General features: G+C 38.4%; 1 long non-coding RNA gene across 1 annotated transcript; it reads left to right on the plus strand.

The window, feature by feature from the left end:
- Positions 1 to 13,841: 13,841 nt before the first annotated feature.
- LOC149029452 (uncharacterized) lies at positions 13,842 to 20,601 on the plus strand. The gene is made up of 4 exons (XR_016171166.1): positions 13,842 to 14,469; positions 14,564 to 14,706; positions 20,182 to 20,290; positions 20,382 to 20,601. It is a non-coding gene; the product is annotated as an uncharacterized LOC149029452 (long non-coding RNA).
- The last annotated feature ends 1,310 nt before the right edge of the window (positions 20,602 to 21,911 follow it).

Raw genomic sequence — 21,911 nt, forward strand, 5'->3', positions numbered from 1 at the left:
TGGGTGAGACACGACCTTGTGTACGCGGTGAACTGATCAACAAACACTTCATAGTATTTAAGACCTTCATAAGAAACAAATGGAGCTAGACCCCACAAATCACTTTGCAAGACATCCAAGGGACCTTGGCTAACAGTGGAAGATGGTTTAAAATGGGAGCCTATGACTTAGAACATTTACAGGCATTACAAGTAGGTAAAGGGCCCTTACAAGTCACACCAATATCCCTCAAAATTAACAAAGTTCTATCCAATGCTGGATACCCAAAAATCTTAATTTTCATTATAACTAAATATACTAAAATAACTCTTATTCCAAATATATATATATATATAAAAATATATATATGAAAACACCACTATCAACTATAATTGTACGTATAAAAAATTTATTGTTTACAAAGTAGTACTATTTATAATTAATCCTCTCCACTAAAATTCAAATTAAATGCCTCTTGATATTCATTCATAGAACCCAACAATCTCAACTTCACCAATATTCAATACAAAAAACAACTATCATAGGGGGAAAAATAAGGAAAAGTTGTATGCATACCATCCAAGGTAAATTACTCAATTAAAATTATTACATTTAATGTTTAAGAAAGCCATCAAGACCTTACCCCCAAGTTTATTATACTAATTTTTCTATGGTGAAGATATTTGAAAATATTTAAAAATATTAATTTCATTTATGATTTTTTCAATAAAAGTGTGTTTGTATTAAAATAAAATAAAATAATTTTAGTATATTATATTATGTATATAAATTAAAATAAGAATTATATACGAACATACACCTTCCATGCATCGCTTGCTTTTAAAAAGTCCAATAGGAATGGAAGATGAGTAGACCTACAAACTCCTATCACCTGATTCATGGATAACAATCCAACCAAGTGATTAACATAACTATAATTACTTTAAAAACTAATAAATACCCACATGCATTCCATGTGGTATTTTACTCGTATATGTAAAATTAGGAAACAAATGGTACCCCACTAATTTTGTTTATACACATGATTTCTCATTTTTAGAATTGAGGTTCGTTCAGGCTAGCTTACGCATACCTTGACTACATCTTTTGGGGGTAGCTTTTACATATATAATTTAAGGGATTTGAACTCTTGACTTAAATGCATGGTTCATCATTTTTTTTTAGAATAAACAATTTTAAATATATTGAGGATATGGATGTTACATAATATAAAGCAGGGCAAACTCCCAACCCAAAAGGGATTTGAACTCTAATTTCCTATTCGGAAGTGTTGATTTTTTACCAATTGAGCCATCCATCGTGGTTATGATTCATCAATATTTTCCTTAAGGACAAAGTTCATTGAGCATTTGATCAAAATGAATTCTCCAGCTTCTAGAAGCCAATTTAGTCTTTGAAATGGACCTAAATAGTTACCATAACTGTGTTGAATATTTAAACCATTTTGTACCGAATAAATATGGTAAATAGTAATGATATGGCATGTATTTTTTAGTATGCAATACGGTAATGCTATGAAATATGTTTATTTGGTATCATAATGCTATGGTGCCAAATACATGTTTTGTACCGAATAGAAACCCTATCTTTAATTGATGGGTGTATACAAGCTCATAAAGATGCCCCTCAAATAATGCAATCTATGCATCCATTTTCCAATATAGACATCTCATTTTGTCGCTTATCTTTGAAAGCTTCCCATGAGGTTGATAAGCATACATACTTCAAGGAGTAGAATCAATGTATTTGCAGATGTGATGCAACTATGCAATTTTTGTTTCAATTTTTCCGAGATCATTTACCTTCAACCCATGATCCATTCAGGGCCAAAGCATGACCTTGAAATACACTTTCTGCTTCTACTAATCTATTGTTGAGTAATCGAGCACGATCTACAGTGTCTCATAAAAATGAAAATCGAGAGATAAGGATACCCAAAATACCTGAATATTTATATGCACAAATCTACCATAGTTAGTTTTAGTGATTGGATTCGCTTAGGACCTGTTTGGTTACATGAGTCTGGAGATTTCAAATATCTAGAAATTTCAAATGTGTAGAGTCATAATTCACAAAATTAACTATTTGGTTAACCTAAATCTGTGGAATGAAATATTTGGATTCATCTGAAAAAATTATTTGGTCAACGTGATTTTTGTGAATACGCAAATGTTTAGCGCTTTTATAGTAGAGGTGAATCTTTGGATTCCACCCCATACCCATAAATCTACAGATTCACGTTTTTAGTGTAAAAATATGAATATCTAAATTTCATAAATCCAGAAATTTTCATAACCAAACGGGTATAAATTTAACATTCATGAATCTAGAGATTTAAGGATTTCACATAACCAAATAGGCCCTTAGGCAGTGGCATTGCATCATCTCATCCCTATCATCAGAAGCTCCTGCTGGCAAAAGTGGTCCTCATAGAATGTGATAGTCTCTGGGCACCACTAAGCTATGCGGCTATGCCCCTTCACCACCACTGCCATTACGTCTCCTTCCATTGATTCAAGATTTTGTGGATGGTCGGAAATCTGATGGCGTTTTCCAGCAATTAAAAGGTAGTACCTGTGGTCTCCCTAAACTCATCACCACTTGAAAGAGATGTGTGTGCCCTACCAAATGCCACATCATCGCCAGGTATGCAACCCAACTCATCGGTTTCGGCCCCACCATGGGCCTCATCTCCACTCAGGCCCAAATTACATTAAGACGAGATGAAAACCCACCCCCTCAACAGCTCTTTATATCCATGGGCCCAACTATTAAACCCTTAATGCCTTTGCTTTCCTTTCTCTCTCCTTGGGTGACACTGATGAGACTAATCCCTTAATTGAAGATGGGCTTAACCATTTGGGCACACATGACCTTGACGTATCTAGCAACCCCCAAACCCAACACCCTACCAATCACACCCCTATTGGGCTCCCTCCTAATAATCAAAGCAACTACCGAGACTTTGTCATTTCTTCATTACAAATCCTCATCTCAAACAACATCATAGAACACCCCGAACTAGGATTCAACCAGGAGCAGATTACCCCCATTGGCATTGCCTCATCCTTATCTCAACCAAACCAAGAACAACCTCTTCATTTTTTTTGCCTTGACTTGTACTACAGCTATCATTATTACCACTTCCTGACTGTACTCAGTTCATCAATACAAATTGAGGAGATCCCCCCTACTACGGATCTGATTCACAGTAGTTCAAATTCGAAGAAAAAGGAAATATTCATCCCCTTGTCAGGTCACAATCAAGCTGGAAAAAAAATGACCTTACAGAATAATGCTTCCTCTTGTGAGGAGATAACTGATAATTGGAGACTTACAATATGACCACAAACTCTTGTGCAAGAAGAGCTTGGACTAGACCACATTTGAACCGTAGAGCATCCATAAGAGCATAAGGTAGATTTATTGCCACTTTCTAAAAGGGTGAGGTAGGCTACCCTCAATCAGTCGGATTTTTATTTGCGGCAGCAGCTGCCTGCTGATGCCGACGGTCTCGATTGTGCCACCTCAACAAAATTTGATCCAACGGTTGGGATTCAGATGATGAGGGTTTACCTGTAAATATTGATTTCTTATGTTTACATTTTTAGTATTTAATTTTATCAATTTACAACTCCAAATCCCTCAATTACCCTGACACCCAAAACTCTCTTTCTCATTTTCCTTTTCACACCGACGCCGAGGTATTTGGGAGCAGGATTCCGAGAAACCAGGGTTCTATTGAAGAAGAACAAGAATTCTATTGAAGAAGACGAAGGTATTGCGACGAGGGCGACCTCTGGTATTGAAGGCGGCAACGGCATCTTCAACCTCGATGGCGATGGCTAGGATGCGGACGCCAAGGTGTGAGTGGAGGCGAAAGAGGCGACGGTGGGGATAGCGGCGTCTCCGGCGACGGTGTCGGAATTGGAGAAGGAAGGGGAGTAAGGAGAAGTGAAGAGGAGGTTGAAGTCACCGGAACGGAGGAGATAAAGAAGCATGGACTTGGTTTCCGGTGCACATATCGGATTTGACAACGATAGGGCATGCCTAAGCCCTAAGAGAAGAGATTTGCTGGGTTAATGGCGTCAGTGCACCAGAATTTTAATGGGTGGAAGCGGATTTAGTGTTGCATGGACGAAATTGGCAAAGCCCACTAACTTGAAGCTTGTCTCCACCATTCTTCTCTGTGTCTCTCCTCTTTCTTTACCCATTTTAAAACAAAACACAACAAAGAAAATTATCTTATAAAATTCCAGGAAGAAGAACACCGAAACTTCAAATCTGCTTCATTTGGCCCATGGAAACAAAATTTTAGGTTATTTCACCGGAGCGGCTCTGGCTTCTCGGAATCCTGCTCCCAATTGAATTTGCAGATAAAAGAACCCTTCCCTCGCAAAAGTTGTGTTTGCTGCACTGCGGCCTCTCGAGTCTCGACCTGTTCTCTTGCAGTCTCAACTCTTCCTCGTGCTATTAGGGTAAACTTGGACGTCTTCTTTTACACCGGAACCGGAGAGTAAATCGAACGTAGAAATACCTTCTTGATCAAAGGCGCGGATTATTTGAGAAGGATTGATGTCTCTTTCACTTGTTGATTGAGAAATTTCTAGGAACCTTGCAACATACGCTACTGGACGAAGACTAACTCCAATCTGCGTCGATGTGAAAAGGCAAAATGAGAAAGAGTTTTCGGTGCCGGGTAACTGAGGGATTTGAAGTTGTAAATTGATAAAATTTAAGTACTTAAAATGTAAAATAAAAAATCAATATTTACAGGTAAACCCTCCCATCTGAATCCCAACCGTTAGATCAAATTTTGTTGAGGTGGCACAATTGAGACCATCGGCAGCAGCAGGCAGCTGCAGCCGCAAATAAAAATCCCAATCAGCCTCCTCAGGAGCCATGAATAGCTTATTATGGAATTATCAGGGACTTGGCCCACCCTTGACACAAAGATACATGCAAAAATTATGCAGGAAAATTGGGCTCACTTAGTATTACTCACAGAAACAAAACAAGAAGATGTTGAGATAGTAGAGTCATAAGAAGTCTTGGTTTTTCAAATTACTTTTGTTTGGACCATGTCATCAAATCTTGAGGAATTGCAATCATATGGAATGGTAATATCTCTGTCTTTTTTATTTGTTTCCAAACATATTGCTGATATGCTAATTCATGTGATTCCATCTAGTGCAGAATACCCTATGATTTTGGTATATGGACACCCTTAGGTGGAGTGTAGAGATATTATTTGACATGAATTATCATTTGGGCACCATTGTAAGTACCCCCATAGCTTATACTTGGTGATTTTAAGGAGATTCTTAGCAATGATGAGAAATTAAGGGGTAAACCCAAACACAAGCTTGATCGGATAGGTTTTGAAGATGCTATTCATGGTTGCCACCTACATGAGATGAAATGTTTTAGGGTGAAATTGTCATGGTCAATTAAAAGACATGGATCAAACCTCATCAAAGAATGCCTTGATCGGGTGTTTATGAACATGAAATTTTCCAACTATTTGATAACATCCATGGTCATAGATATGCTATGGGGTGATCTAACCATACCCCAATGGAAGTCACTATTGAGCTATCCAAAAAGTGACTTGTCATGCTATTGTTTGCACATTGTAAGAAGAGGGGGGGGGGGGGATTTTCCGGTAGGGATAGTGAGGGTGGTGGTCACTGGCAGGGGAGGGTTGGGGTGTTTTTCGACGGTGGTGGTTCGGTAAAGTGTAGGTAGAAGATGGGTGAAGAGATCACCTAAGGGTTGGGTGTTAGAGAGTTTAAATGGGGGTAGATTGGTCATTATACCATGAGGACAATATGAACATTTTACTCATAATTTAACAGAATCTTAGATGAAAAGTGATGAACGTGCAACTTGTAATTTTGAGAGGGTACAATTTGTAATTTAGGGCACTAAAGTGTGCAACCTAGAGTTTAAGCCTCACTAAAGTGTGCAATTTGTAATTTACTCTAACATTTAAATATGTGGAGTATTTTAATCCAAAGACTAGGTACATTCAATGAATGCCCTTGGAGTATAATATTTACACGTTGCAATCTCTTATTACTCATTTGGCACTTATTGGGAGATCAGTGGAGATACTTTCATGAAGAGGGTCCAAACCCTCTAGTAGGGGTGTCAATTAGTAGCCCGAACCATTAAAACCAAACCAAACTGGCCGGTTATAGCCCGAATGGGCCTGGACCGAACCTTAATAGGCTGTGTTTGGGCTAACGGTGGCAGAGTCCGCACCAACCTGAACCCAAACCGCAACCCGTTATAAACCGTTTTACAACCCGCTTTATAGTTTAACATTAAATATTGTTTAAGTCATCATATTACCACTAGGTAGTTGGTATAGACTATCAAAAAAAATGAGTATGAATTCGAAGATCAAATAGTCTTCTACTACTTGTAAAGGACAATTAGAAGGATAAAGCATGAATGCCCAATTGAATGTACCAAGTTTGTTTAAATTAAGTAAGTATTTATATAAACCCAAGGTATTTCTTTGCATATCAAGCTAAATACCAACCAAAAAAATTGACGGATTTCATGGGAGGGAAAAAAAAATCAACATTCTAACAAAAGAAGAACCCAATTTTTAAGACAATCAATCATAGCACAAGTTGGAATTTAAAATGGTTTTTAGTTTGAATTTTTTTTTTTTTTGGAATTGAGGTTCATCCGGGCCAACTTGGGCGCACCACGATTTACTTCCTCGGGGGGGAGCTTTATATTAATGCCGCCGAGTGGGTGCGAACCCAAGACCTCCCCTAGGGAAGCTGGGTCTTTAACCGCTTTAACATACCACCTATGGCATAATTTGAAGATTTGTTTTAAGAGGACTATCAGGTGGAGCTAAGGACTGAACTTGTAGTTTCTATATTACTACTAACTATCTGAGTTATTGATTTTTATAAAGTGGATGTAATTTTTACAATGTGGAATGACTTTTCATTATTTAATGGGAATTGTTAATAACAATTTTGCTTTTCATATAATTTTTGCTCTTGTTGTATGATACTCATTTTTTTTTTTTTTTTTCTTGCATACGATAAATTATTAACCTAAACCGTTAGTCAAACGGAGTATAGACCGTTAGCCCAAACCGTTAGTTAGCCTGAACCCAAACTGCACAAAACTGAAATTGATCCGAAATCGTTATTTTTCTAACGGGCCGTATTTGGGCTGGGTGTATTTGAGCCCCGAAACCACTCCAAACCGCACTGTTGACACCCCTACCCTCTAGAATAACCATCACTAGGCTACTTTGGATATTCTCCAAATCTTCCTTTAAATTTTAGATTTTATTAACATATAAATATTTCAAAAAACTTATTTTTTCTACTTTTGAAAAAATTTTCTCATCTTCCATTGAAAGAGATGAACCACTTTAGGGTTTGTTTGGTTACTTGAGTCTGGAGATTTCAAATCTATGAAGTCATGGTTCATAAAATTAATTGTTTGGTTAGCCTGAATCTTTGGAATGAAATCTATAAATTCATCCTAAAAAAACATTTATGGAATCATAGTTCAAATGTTTAATGCTTTTATCGTAAGGGGTGAAATCTTTAAATTTCACCTTATACCCATAAATCTACAGATTCACGTTTTTAGTGTAAAAATGTGAATCTCTAAATTTCATAAATCCATGGATTAATGAAACCAAACGGGTATAATTCTCTCATTTACGAATCCGATTTATTAAACCAAATAGGCCCTTAAGGAATTTGGATGGTCTCTCTGGCAGTTGACCACAAATTACAGGAGGATTCAAAGACTTAAGTGATAAAATTTATTTATTTTTACTTGGAGGCTCTATGTAACTTATGATTGTAAAGCCTCACCCGAGAGATGATCCACGTAGGTCCTAATGGAAGAGTATTAAACAATTTGGAGTAACCAAAGGCTCTTCTTGGCTCTGACCATGCTCCTCTGCTCCTCGATCTAGCGGGTGGAACTACGAAGGGAAAGAGGCCCTTTAGATTTGAATATGCTTGGCTTAGTCATCCTGACAGCAAATCATTAGCCTCTGGTATCTGGGACTCAACTCACGATGGTTCACCAGCAGCTCAGATGTCAAAGAAAATGAGCATCACTCAATCTACCTTTAGAATCTGGAATAAAACTACATTTGGCAATATTCAGCACAACATCAAGAAACTTACTGCAGAGTTAGATAAAGAGCAAAGGTTATCTCAAGCAACTTTCTCTCAAAAAAAAATCAATCATCTTACAAACCTCCTGGCTCAGGAATTATCTAGAGAGGAACAACTTTGGCTCCAAAAATCAAGAATCTCATGGCTCAAAGAAGGTGATTGCAATACCTCTTTCTTTCATGCTTCCACCCTGCAAAGAAGGCAATTTAATAAGATTCTCAAGCTCAGGAATTCATTGGGGGAGTGGACCACACAAAAATCTGAAATTCGTTCTATTCTCACTTCACACTTCACACAAGCCTTTACTTCTGAACCCATTGATGTTGGAGAGTTAGATTCTATTCTATCAGCTACTCATCTAGCAGTTACCCCTGAAATGAACAAAAAAATCTGCTCTCCCCCCTCCAAGGAAGAAATTAAAGCTGTTCTATTTGCTATGAGCCCCCTTAAAGCCCCAAGCCCAGATGGTTTACCCCCCATATTTTTTCAAAAATTATGGGATAATACAGGCACTACTTTATCTAACTGTGTTCTTGAGTGTTGTGCAACAAGTATTATGGACCCAAAACTCAATGTCTCATACATCTGCCTTATCCCAAAGGTACCATGCCCTGATACAGCAGATAAATTTTGACCCATAAGCCTTGGAAGTGTGGTTTCAAAAGTGATCTCAAAGATCATAGCTAACAGACTCTAGGAACATCTGCCGGCCATTATCAGCCCTTACCAATCAGCTTTCATCCCATCCAGGCTCATCTCAGACAACATTTTCATGGCCCATGAGCTCTTTCACTACATCAAAAAGAGAAAAAAAGGAAAAAAGAAGCTTATGGGAATCAAACTTGATATGAAAAAGGCATATGACCAAGTTGAATGGCCATACCTGAAGGCAATCCTAGGCAAACTGGGTTTTGAAGCATCCTGGATTTCCCTTGTGATGAGCTGTGTTTCGTCTGTATCCTATAAACTGCTTATCAATGGAAACATTAGCACTTCTATCTTTCCTACAAGAGGCATACATCAAGGAGACCCCCTCTCCCCTGCTCTATTTATTCTTTGCGCACAAGGCTTCAGTGCTCTGTTAAATAAAGCAGAACTGGCAGGCAACATCAAAGGCATCTCCATCAAACAGAGAGCACCCTCCATATCTCACCTTCTCTTCGCAGATGACACTTTGCTTTTCACCGAATTATCACTGGAGAGGGTACAACACATCAAATCCTGCTTACAAAGTTACTGCAGAGGAAGTGGTCAACCAATCAATACGAGTAAATCCAGTCTGGTCTTCAGTCCTAACACCCCAATGAGATTCAGGAGATGGTTCTCAAGAATTTTAAAGATCTCATACAACAAGGCACCAACAAAATACCTGGGTTTACCACCGGAAGTTGGAGTTTCAAAGGCACATACCTTCGGTTTCCTCACTGAAAGAATTCATAGGAAATTCAAAAGCTGGAAAATGAAACTTTTATCTCCAGCAGGAAAAGAAGTACTACTCAAATCAGTGGTGATGGCCCTTCCACAATTCGCTAGTGCCCACTTCAAGTTACCACACAGCATCCACGTTGATCTGAAGAAAACATCTGCAAAGTTTTATTGGGGTAATTACGGGGATAAACAAAAAACTCATTGGATCAGTTGGAAGAGACTTTGCATGTCAAAGGAATCAGGGGGCTTAGGTATGCACGATAATCAGAGACACAACATCACTCTTCTTACCAAGGTTGCGCACAGGCTGTGGAGCACTCCAGATTCCCTATGGGCCAAATTTACAAAAGCAATCTACTTTCCTAACAGAGATTTCCTGTAGGCATCAATCGGACAGAACCCAAGTTGGGCCTGGCGTAGTCTCATGGAAGGGAAAAAAGCTCTGGAAGAACAACTCCGTTGGAAGATAGGCCTAGGCAATCACATTAATATATGGGCGGATAGATGGTTACCAGATTCACTTGATGGTAAAATACATTCTCCAATCCCGAATGGATCTCCAGTATGTATGGTGGCCGATCTCATCGATCCACATACTCGATGTTGGAACACTGATCTGCTTCAGAATCTCTTCCACCCCACGGAAGTAGCGGCGATCAAAAAAATCAAACTTGGCCTTTTCCCTACAGAAGACGCACTAATCTGGGGAGCTGATAAAAAAGGTATTTTTTCTGTTAAATCTGCATATCATGCTCTAACAAACAAGAAAATGGCAGAGGAACAACAACAGTCTACTACCTCACATCCCCAAAGATGGAAGACTATACCACAAGGGATCTGGAATCTGATCTGGAAATCTTACACTGTACCAAAGATCAGACAGCTTATATGGCGCATCTGCGCCGAAGGAATACAGACGGGTGAGAACCTGCGCCGAAGACGGATTAGGGCAGATTATACATGTCCAAGAGGCTATGACACAGAAGAAAACGCAGGCCATTTGTTTCTCGACTGTGATTTCGACAAGAAGTGTATGGTTTCTTAGCCCTCTTACTTACCATCCCCCTGCCCAAGAGGAGCTATCTGTACCGGAGTGGCTGAATGGACTGCTGCACAACATACCAAGAGATAAAGGGGAGGCTAGACGTTTCATCAGTTTAAACTTCTACATCATCTGGGAACTCTGGTTAGCTCGAAACGATACCCTCTTCAATTTGGGTAAAAGGTCTCCAATGGAAGTGAAAAACCGAGCCCTAGCACAGTTCAAAGACTACTGGAAGGTTCATGGCATCGATACATCTCCTTCGCACCGGCTTCCGAAATGTCATAGTAATCGCTGCCAGCAACCTCCCATACCTTCTGACTGGAAGATAGTTACGTGCGATGCAGCGTTTAAGCCTCACTAAAGTTTAATGGGCCTGGGCTTCGCAATTTTTAACGCTGACGGGACCATTGTGAAAGCTGTCTCTAAAAATGACTCTTTCGTTTCGGCACTAGTGGGTGAGGCCCTGGCACTTCGTACCGCAATGCTAGCTACACTTGGAGACTGCTTTGATAAAGTCCTGTTTACTTCCGACTGCGCAGAACTAATCCGGCTCCTCCAGGAACCCACCGTCCCAGCTCATACTGAGTTGGCCCCACTCATCATGGACATCAACACTTTAAAATCCTTCTTTTTGGATTCTAATTTTGTTGTAATTCCTAGGTCTGGACAATACTATTGCTCATGACCTAGCACGGAAGGCTATGTCGACTACGGGCTCAACTATTTGGCCTCTTTCCACTCCTTGGTTGTATTCCTCAACCCTGGCTTTTGCCCTTTCTTAATGAAGTCTTTCTACCCAAAAAAAAAAAAAAAAACCAAAGGCTCTTCCTCCATACCAAAAAAGAAAAAAAAAGGAAAAAAAGGCCACCCTCTAAGGCTCTAACTCATCCTTATTAATGTTCCATCGCCATTCAGAAACCTATACTTTACCCTCTCCTCTTACCGTGGCGCAATATGGGTGACAACAGCAACGAAGTTGGAAACGAATTGAAGAAACAGAGAGAAGTTGATGACATGCCGAGGAAAAAGAAGAGGGTTTCTGCCGATTACCCTAATGGAATTAGTTTAGCTGTGGGAAGAATTCTTTTGCCATTAAGTTGCGAAGTTTCTGCTACAAAGACTTTAGCTGATCTCCCATATGAGATCAAGGATGAAATCTTCTTTCGTTTAGCTGTGAGAACTCTTTGGCAAATCAGGTGCGTAATCAGAGATTACTCTCGATTCCATAACCCTAATTTCATGAACATGCATTTTCAAAGACAGATGGAAATCGACAATGCTTCAACTTTTGTCGTTACAACTCATACCTTGATGTATAAAATAAATATTCAGGATCGCATCCCAGTACAACTAAAATTCCCTTACGATGCTCGTTCCAACTCTTTCTACTCTAATGGAACCCGACTCATATTGGCAGGTTCTTGCAATGGATTGCTGTGCTTAACCCGTTTGACTAATTATGGCAGTGTCGTGTTTTTGTGGAATCCAATTACTGGAAACCTTAAGCAATTGCCAAAAAGTTTAAATGGCGGTCGTATACTTGCTTTAGGGTTGGGTTATGATTATGGTTCTGGTAAATTCAAGGTGGTGGCAATTTCAAAAGTGCGCAAGGGTAGGTACCCTAGATTTGAAGCCTTTGTGTATACGGTGGGGACAAGTTCTTGGAGAAGCATTGGACAAGTTCAGAAATTTTTTCGGGAGCCAAAACCACATAGCTCAAGACCCAAAGTGTTTAAAGGTTCTCCACATTGGGCTGTTCCTAGTTCAAAATCTCTGATTTCATTTAGTGTTGGAAAGGAGGAATTCAATGAAATTCCAATGCCTTTCTTGGATGATGGTGAAGCACAAATGGTGGATTTTGCATTGGGATATCGTCTTTCTGTGTTTAGTTATGTGGTTAAATGGAAACGTTATGATTTATGGGTGAGATTGGAGAATACATGGACAAAGCAAATGTCCTTTAATGAATTAGACATGACTGGATTTATGGATGGATACCGACACAGTGGATATTATGGATACAAAGATACAAAGTTGTATGGAGGGCCAGCTTTACTTGATGCGGTTATTAAGATCATTAAATCTAAGTGTCCTCATTGCAAGCTGTCTGAACCCTTTTTTGTTTTTCCCTTTGTTGAGACTATCGCAACAGCTAAAGAAGATGAAGAAGAAGAAGAAAAACAATAAGAAGAAGAAGAAGATGGGGAAGAAGATATTCTATAAGTGAATGAGCACCAGAATTTGAACTCGTAGGAGTAACAGTTACAGTTGGAGATGCTGATTTTCTTTTGGATGAGTAATTGTAATTGGGGAGGAATATTAAATTAGATATGTTATGTATAGCATTGACATATAAGCAGAACTGAATGTTACTTGGTTTTTCTACCAAAAAAGAGAATGTTAATTTGGTATGGCCTTTTGCTTGTTTGCACTTCTGCTTCTATTTTATTTTGCTCTCTACTCGTAAATTAGTTGAAAGAAGATGATCTAAATAATTTGTATCTGTGAGATATTTCTTAAGCTCCACATTTTCATATTACACATGGCACAGTGGGATTCAAACATTGCTCAAATATGTGTTTGATGAAGTTTTCATAGTAATTTTTGAAGGGGGACCAGATTTATTCTCCATGCTCTCATTTGCTTCTCATTACTTCATATTTTGTATCGGATACTAAAACCAATCAGTGTTTTGTCTTGTCCAATCTTAACCCATTTACCATTTTCAAACAGGTTTATCATTTGGAATCTGTAGTACTAATAACCCTGTCCTCACACTGCTACTCTATCTTACTCTGCTTGAACCTTGATTCCAACTCTTTAGCAATCCTCATTACTAATGGCACCTTTGAACAAAAGAATCACCTGGGTGGCTGGGATTGGTGTCTTATGAATCCTTTTTCTTCCATCTCTCCACCTCCTTGCCTTAATCCTTCTCCCTTGCCCACCATTGCCAACGGCAAGCCTTGGTCTTCTCTATTCTCAACCCCTGGCTCCTCCCTTCCCTATGGAAACAACCTTTCGTCCCTCCTTCCCCTGATGGAGACTCATCCTAAGTTTGCTCCCCTGCTTCCACCCTTGAACTTGGCATATCCCATTGGCAATCAGCTATGGTTGGCCAGTTTCTTGGCTCTTGCCTGCCCTTTAACATCATAAAATCATCCCTCTCCAAGCAATGGCAGGCAGCAGGCTCATGGCTCTACGGACACATAGGCAGCGTTTGGTAATGCTCTTAAAGAATGTTTCTGGTGTTCTAGTCTTTAAGAATGAAAGAATGGGTTAATGGCGTTTGATATAACGGTTCGTTCTTCCATTCTTTAAGATCGGACGACATAAAAATTGGTCTCAAGAATGCCTTTTATAGAACATGGAAGACATGTTTTTGCCAAAGAACAGAAATGAAAGTTATAAAAGTGGTCCAGATAAAACCCCATTTGGTGTTAATGCAAAGAGCCAATAGCCTGGCGGAACTTTGAAGCTCTGTAATCTGGTGTCTCCTCCTCGGTAAACTTCCAACGGCAGTATTTTTTTCTCACTACATTCTATGAAAACCTAGTTTATTGTCTCCTTAATGCTTGTTATGGATTTGGTTGCAGATAAAGTCGATATGGATTTTAACGAAACTGTAGAAGGTCAGCAGACTCAGCACGCCGGGAAGCATCACTCGTCCTCCATCCCTGTTCACATGGGCAAATCTATCTCTTGAATAATCTGATTTGTTCTAGTACTTTTTTTCAAATCCCCATTTCAAATGGCAGTTGAATAGAAGCAAATACTATTTCATTTCGTCATCCTTGCTAACCCCTTCTCTGGAGTAAGGTAAGAAACCAAAAACAATTTGGTTTCATGTGGTGGCTTAACTGGGTATTTGGAAGCATGGGAATTTTTCTAAGTGCGCTGTTGGTTGTGGCAGGATTGCGGTCTGTCCTTGATACTGGAATCAACGCCAACTTCTTCAAGCCTACCTAATTGACAGGAGACAACATCAGAAGAAGAATAGCACTGGGTTTTGTTGATTAATCAAGCTGTGGTAGTCACTCAAAGCTAAATTGCAAGGTTCGATTTCTCTGTTTTTGTCTTTTTGTTTTGGTGTATGTAGTAATTAGAATTACAAGAAATTAGAAGGAAAACCACTGCCCGTGTATGTACCAAGTAACATTGTTGGGAAAGAAAGAAAACAAATTGTGTAATTCTTTATCTGAGTTGTTGGTCGTCGAAGTATGTGTGTTTCTTTTGTTTCATGCTTCCTAATGAGCTAATCAACTTTTGACTAATGCTTCTTCCCCATTTCTTTAATGCGAGTAGCTGGAGGCTTATGGAGAGGGAGTCTTATATTGTTTTTTAGTACTTTTTCCCTTTGAAAAAAAATCTAGTCTGATTTAGAGTTCATATGCAAGACTGTCTTCTTCTTCTTCTTTTTTATTTTTTTTATTTTTATGGATAACCTAGCCATCATATTATCTTCAGATTTTGATGAGTTGTTCTTCAAGATGAAGAAATCCATCCATATGCTTTTTTGAGTCAACACCTGGAGTTGCGTACCCTGTTATTATGGAGAGAGAGAGACAAAGCTCTTGCTTTTAGGTACTGAAACATTACCTAGAGATGTAAAGACCTTGAACAATGTAGCATACGATAGGCCAAGAGGACTGAAATTTTATCTAAAAGAACCCTTGAAGCCACATTTCACAAATAATGTGGGATAGTTACTTCTTTCTTAAAACTCTCTCTGTGGTTTCTGATCATAGCAACTTTTACTCCTTTAATCAGAACAAAATAGTGGGTTCATGTGTTATTTGATTTTCATCATCCAGCATATAAGGATTCCAACAAATTCAAGCACTAATTCTGGAGAATTTGCTTTTAATTAAAACTAGAGACAGAATGAAGACTGGTATTGATTCTGGTGCTATGGATCACTTTTCCTTTTTGAAGTGGTATTTCTTAGACTCCAAAATATCCCATATTTATGGGGAGATAATTAACTGGATCTAGGGAAATGACAGCCAATATTTGGGACCATTCTTCAAGGACAATACCCATTTAGAGAGGTTTCTCATGACCAAGTTGCTCATGTACCTTCTGTTTTAAGTCCCATCAATCTAGTGGTCAAAAGGAACAGCAGGTATAATAGGCTCATACTGTTCATGAAAAGTGGATCATCTGGTACTCTTTTAAGTAATGCGTCATAACTTGAAATACTAAAGAAGAACAAGAAGATCCAACAAGTCTAGGTCACTATACGTTCTGAAGCATAATTCAGGACAGCTAAAATTTTGTTTACCAATGTGCTTCCTCAACTATTGAATTACCCAAATTTATTCTTGGGTAAATCAGATTTTGTTTGTAACCAAATTGATATTTAATTTGAAAGGTTCTAGCTCAATTAATGGGGTTTCATAGCTTCTTAAAGGTTCTTTTTGGATCCTCAACTCTAAGGAGTTGTCCATTCCTTAGAAATTACAAATTACTCACAAGCTTAATCAGTTCTGATCCGTCTCCTCTTCTCTGATCAGGTAAATTTTGTGAGAGATGTATACGTTGGAGAAAGCAAACGAGGAACATTAAACTTTTGAAACCCTGGGATTGGCTTTAGTAAATTGAATCTTGTCTTACAAACTATATTGGCTCCAAAATATCAACTCTTCAGACAAAACCTTCACTAACATACCAAACTTCATTTAGAGAACCAACCAAATTCTTAGTTTTGTTCAAACCATAATCACTTGGGTTTGCAGCCTATATTGACTCAATAAGTAAAAGTGTTTGGCTTTAGTTAGTTGAATCTTGTCTTACAAACTATATTGGCTCCAAAAAATCAACACTTCAGACAACCTTCACTAACATACCAAACTTCATTTAGAGAACCAACCAAATTCTTAGTTTTGTTCAAACCATAATCACTTGGGTTTGCAGCCCATATTGACTCAATAAGTAAAAGTTTGAAAAATCCACATGAGACATATTATTTTAACTCGGCTCAGAAGCCCTAGTTGTAGAATGAAATTCTTGGTAGATATATTATGTCAGTCTGGGTCTTAGACAATGAGTTCCAGGAATTGTATTTGGTGTTCAACCCTTGAAAACCTCTTAGAACTTCACAGCCAAAAAGCCCTTCAGCAAAGCAAGTAGCAAGCCCTCCTATTGGAGATGAGGAACTATAGAGCTGAGAAACAGCTGCTGTAACTTCCCCATTATCTTTTCTAATTATGGAACCTGCACCCCCAAGACTGTCCTTCAATGCTGCATCACAGTTGAGCTTCAAATGACCATTAGGAGGGGGAGTCCAAGAGGATTTAGATCTGTCTAGAGCAGTAGGAATTGGGAGGCTGACTTTACTTACTCCTGCAACTTCAGAAAATTCCCGGAAATGTCTGTTAGCTTGTTGTAAAATTTCAACAGGGGATAGGCGAAATCCGTCAAAAATCAATTTGTTCCTGGCCAGCCATAACCCCCAACATATGAAGATTGCTGTACTTTATAAAGTCTGCTTCTCTTGCTGATCCCTTCCAACTGCATTCCAAACTTTCAATGAAAGAAGATAAAGAAATATTAGTCAGAGGTGCAGCAAAATCCAGATTGAAAGGAATAGAACAGCCCAAGCCACTGAATAGTCAAGTAAGATATGAGTAGATAGGCGTCTCACCACAGCATCATTTTCAAAACTTAGTCCTTTCATTTGGTCATTTTTTAATTAGAAGATTTACAAAATTGGAAGGAAATGTCAGTACATGTGACAAAAACTATGGAGTATGGAAATTGAACTCCAATCTAATGATCCTTTATCTAATGGATAGTTTGAATCAGCCATACCATTCACTTAATGCCTGGACTCTAGAGTCTTCAACAGATAAACTAGAGGAAAAAATCAAAAGGAGGAGGGGGTGGGGAAACCTAGGTAAGCCTGCTAGAAAACCTGCTTCTCATCATTATGGGGAAAGCGGGTCTCAACTAATTGGATTTATGCTATATATGAGAGAATCTAAGTTACATTTATTCATTGCCGCCTAGAGTGTTTCTATTTTTATTGCTTTCATTTACTCTTGAACCTCAATGACTAAGTTTTCTCACATGAAAGTACACAGACATCTGAGACCACCCTGAATTTGAATTTGAATGTGTGTGGAATTGGAGGAAGTTGAATTGCACATGGAAATTCATTTTATTAATTAAAGTACAATTGTAATATAATTGTAAAGTATAACTTTCCTTTATTATTTTTTAATAGCACAGGAGTTACTAGGTTTTGTTTTCTTTTTCTTCCCTGCTTCCCTGTTTGACTAATGTTTGATTTGGTAGTCTCTGTTACGTTGGCTATGGTCTTTTTCTCTGTTTCGATGCATGAGACTGTATAGACATCTGGTTTGTATTAATGGAAGGTGATTGGTGGTTTTCTGGTAGGAGAAAGATAATGTTTCTTGTTTCCTCTTTAACCTTTGGGTTTTGGAATTCTGTTTAAGGGTAATAGAACTCTTATGTCCTTGTGGAATCAAATTTTTTTCTTCCTAGTATGTTATACTATATGTTTTGGTTAGCTTTTTGCGTAGATTGAACAACCAGATTATGCAATCATTTGAGTCAACCTGAGAATAACTATTGCCTGTGTTGATCATATGTGTATGTTGTAATTCTTCCTTTTAGAATTGATGTTATTTGTTGTATTGTGACTCGAGTTCTTGTACCCAACTTCGAAGATGGACCCTCACCGACATATTTTGGTGGGCGACTTGAATGATCTGTTTTTGGAGATTTGTGATTGAAGTGGAGGGCTTGTGCCGACAGGCCCAAGCCCGGAGACCACCATTGATGGATTGACCTGTTTTCCTATTAGAAATAGCATAGCCAGAATTATATAAGCAGAAGAAGAATCATGCATATCGTTCGGACCATAACCAGAGGAACTGTTAGCATTACCTAAGGCTGAGAGTTACCAGATGAAGTTGCAGAGTTATTACCAGATTTATACTGATTTCTTCCATAAAATCTGCAGTTCCAAGGTCTCCAACGACCAGTTTTGCCTCTCAGTGTACTTTCTTGATTTCTGTGAACACCAGTTACAGAAGCAGACCAAACCCCAGACTAAAAGAGGATTACGGTTGGGGGCAGTTCGAATAGCAGCAATGGCTGAAAGAATAGGACTAAAAGACTCGGAGGCAGAGGAACATGTGAATTTCTTGATTCACCAAGAGAACTTGAAGGTCATCAAATGAGATAGTATTGGCTCAGAGCATAACAGAGGTGTTGAAATCCTTGTAGTCATCACCAAGGCCTTGCAAGGTGGCTAGAACAAGATCTTCATCAGGAGTTGGGGTATTTGCCACTGCTAAGGTATCAGAGATTGACAAGATTTCAAGAAGGTAATCTTAGATACACATCGAACCCTTTCGAACATGAAGGAGCCTGTTCTTTAATTCAAGAACTGAACCTTAGAGCCAGAAGCAAAAACTTTGTTTAATTTCTCCCAGGCTTTGTATGAAGAATTAGCAGCAACAGTATGAGGCAAGACTCTCTCAGAAATGGAAACAACAAGCCAACTCGGTATTAATTGATCTTACCAATCGCACAATACTGCAGGCAATGTAGTCGAAGAGGAAGAAGCATCGGAACTCCCAGAAGTAGAAGAGGGCCTCGGTGAAGTGCCACAAAGAAACCCTGAAAGGTCATAGCCTTTCAAAGGAGGCACGAACTGCGCCTTCCACAAGTGGAAATTCAAAGAGTTGAGTTTGATTGGTAGTGCAGCAGCAATGTTAGTGGAGATTAATGGAGAAGAAGATGACGAAGACACCAAAGTATGCGTCGAAGGAACCACAAAGAGCGAGCAGAAGACGTTCCTAAAGCAGTCAGGAACAGAGGGTGAAAGCTGGATTTTAGGAAACTCATACCATGTGGAATATTGTGATCTGTAGATGAGATACAATACATGGTATTTATATAGGTACATCAAAGGCAGAGTCGGTGAATGGATACTAAGATTCACTGATCAATGGTGTAGGAGACTCCTCATCATCCCCACTCTCTCATCTCTTCCAACTGCGGGCAGATCGTTCCAAATTCTGTGAGCCCCTCTCCCTTACTTGAGAATGATGCTCAGACTGATACTTTTGAGTTGTCTTTGCCCTTGTCCTACCAACCTTCCATCTTAGGTCCCTCCCATTGCGAGAAGAGATTGCACCTGAGCTCGCTTCCGCTTCTTGTGAAGGCTTGGGGAGAAGCAATTGTGCCTCGAAGGACCATTACCATATTGATCGAGATTTCCTGGTGGATATGAGGTCTTCTAGGAAGAAAAAGAAACAGCACAGGATGAAATCCAAGTCTTCTTTTTTTTTTCTTCTTTTTCCCTCTGCTCTTTATTGTTTTAGTTGTTAGGTTAGTGCCTCCTTTGTGCTGCTTGTTTGGATGGGCTCTGCCCTTGGAATCTTGTATTCTCTTCCCTCCCTCCTTTTCGATCTTTTGGATAATGAAACTTTTGTTCATTTCAAAAAGAAAAAAGAAAGAACAAATTAAAAAAAATCATGAACCATGGATTTGCAGGTTGTGTACAGGAGTTACTGAGTTGGAATTAACAGGAATTCAAGAAGGTGCTGAGTCAGCCTTCCGAGCAGGATGCAAATGGTTTGAGTATATTGCAGATTTCTTAGAGGTACCTGTGGCGATCAAATTATTATTTTTTTTTTCCTTCATATTTTTCTTATGTGAAATTTAATTCCTTTTATTTTTTGGGTTTGTTGCAGATGTTTTATCCAATTAGTTAATCGCAGAGAATTCTACCCAAAAAAGAAGCTAACAGCATAGTGGTTTCCCACACATCTTTTGGCTACTTTTGCCGGACCTAATATGCACTCTACTACTACTATAGACACAAATGTACATATTAGGTTTCCCTGATTTTTAATATATTTTCTTTCCCATCAAAAGAAATTGTATTATGCTACATATCTCAGACTCTACTATAAGCTTTTCAATTTGAAAGTACAGATGAATTTCATTAAACTCTCTTTACCCCCCCCCCCCCAAAAAAAAAAAAAAGAAGAAGAAGAAAAAAGAATGAATGAACTTCATGAAATTCTTGCTGGGTTTCTCCAAACCTTTATCTCATACATGTATTTCATTAAATTCTATAGTCTTTACCTTGAGGCGTTCATCCTTTCATATACTTACAAGTCTGTTACTCAAAGAGTTTGTGCTTTTGCATTTAGATGCTTTACTTCTTTATGTAGGTGCCAACCACATTCTCATAAGCTATAGTACTTCCACCTAACTAACCAGTTTTTTGAGATGAAAGACCTAAGCCTTGTGCAAGAACAAAAACTGATAATGTAATTTACAGATACAAAAATATGGATTGATATCCAGTACATTTTTTATGTAAATATGTGATATATGTCCTAACATCATATTAAATGGTTGAGATTTATTTACAAGTCATAATTTTTTGAACATATAATTACAACCTTGTGATGTGATCTACAAATGAATTTCAACTATTTGATGTGATATTAAGACATATGTCACACATCTACAAGAAAATGAATGATAGATTCTTTTGTAAGAAATAAATTGAATAAAATTCCACAAAAGATATATCAAGCCAACACGGAGATTTAATGTTAGTTGCTGCATCCTGGAAGGATGTTACATCCATGGGGGAAGTTTAAAATGTTTTTGAGAACACTGAAAAAGGATGTCACCCAAAGCTCTAAGGTGGAAACCTGTATCTGACGATGGATTTTACAATAGAACATTCACTTTGCAAATAACTCCAAAGGGGTAATAGGGTCTACCTGATTTGTATTGTATCATAAGGGCTTTGGTCTCTGATATTCACTTGGTAAGATATCAGTGATAGCCTCCAAAGATTGGACTGACTCTTGCTTTTGTCACAGAATTGAAAATGAGTCATTGGGGTTGTCTCATAAATAAGTCAAGTTGTATCATCTCCAAACTGAATAGAAGAATTAGAGGGATTCACAATATTTGCCTCATGGGTCCCACCTCTTTCAAGGTTTTCGAAAAGTATACCAGATACTCTAGAAAGAGAGGTGCTATGTTTTGATGCCAAGAGAAAGAGAGGTGCTATGTTTTGATGCCAAGAGAAGTAACGAAAGACTTGGATAATTTGATTGTAAGGTGCAACAAAAAATGTGAACCTCAAATCATCTCAAAAGAAGAAAAAAATTTGAACCTTGATGGCCTAGAGATATTTTTAAAGATACAATTGAAAATATACTCCGATTTAAAGGGGTGTAAAAAAAGCATATTAA

This window comes from Hakea prostrata, chromosome 1 (assembly GCF_041222555.1).
Source record: "Hakea prostrata isolate BN-2017 chromosome 1, UWA_Hpros_2, whole genome shotgun sequence".
In the NCBI taxonomy this organism is placed as follows: Eukaryota; Viridiplantae; Streptophyta; class Magnoliopsida; order Proteales; family Proteaceae; genus Hakea; species Hakea prostrata.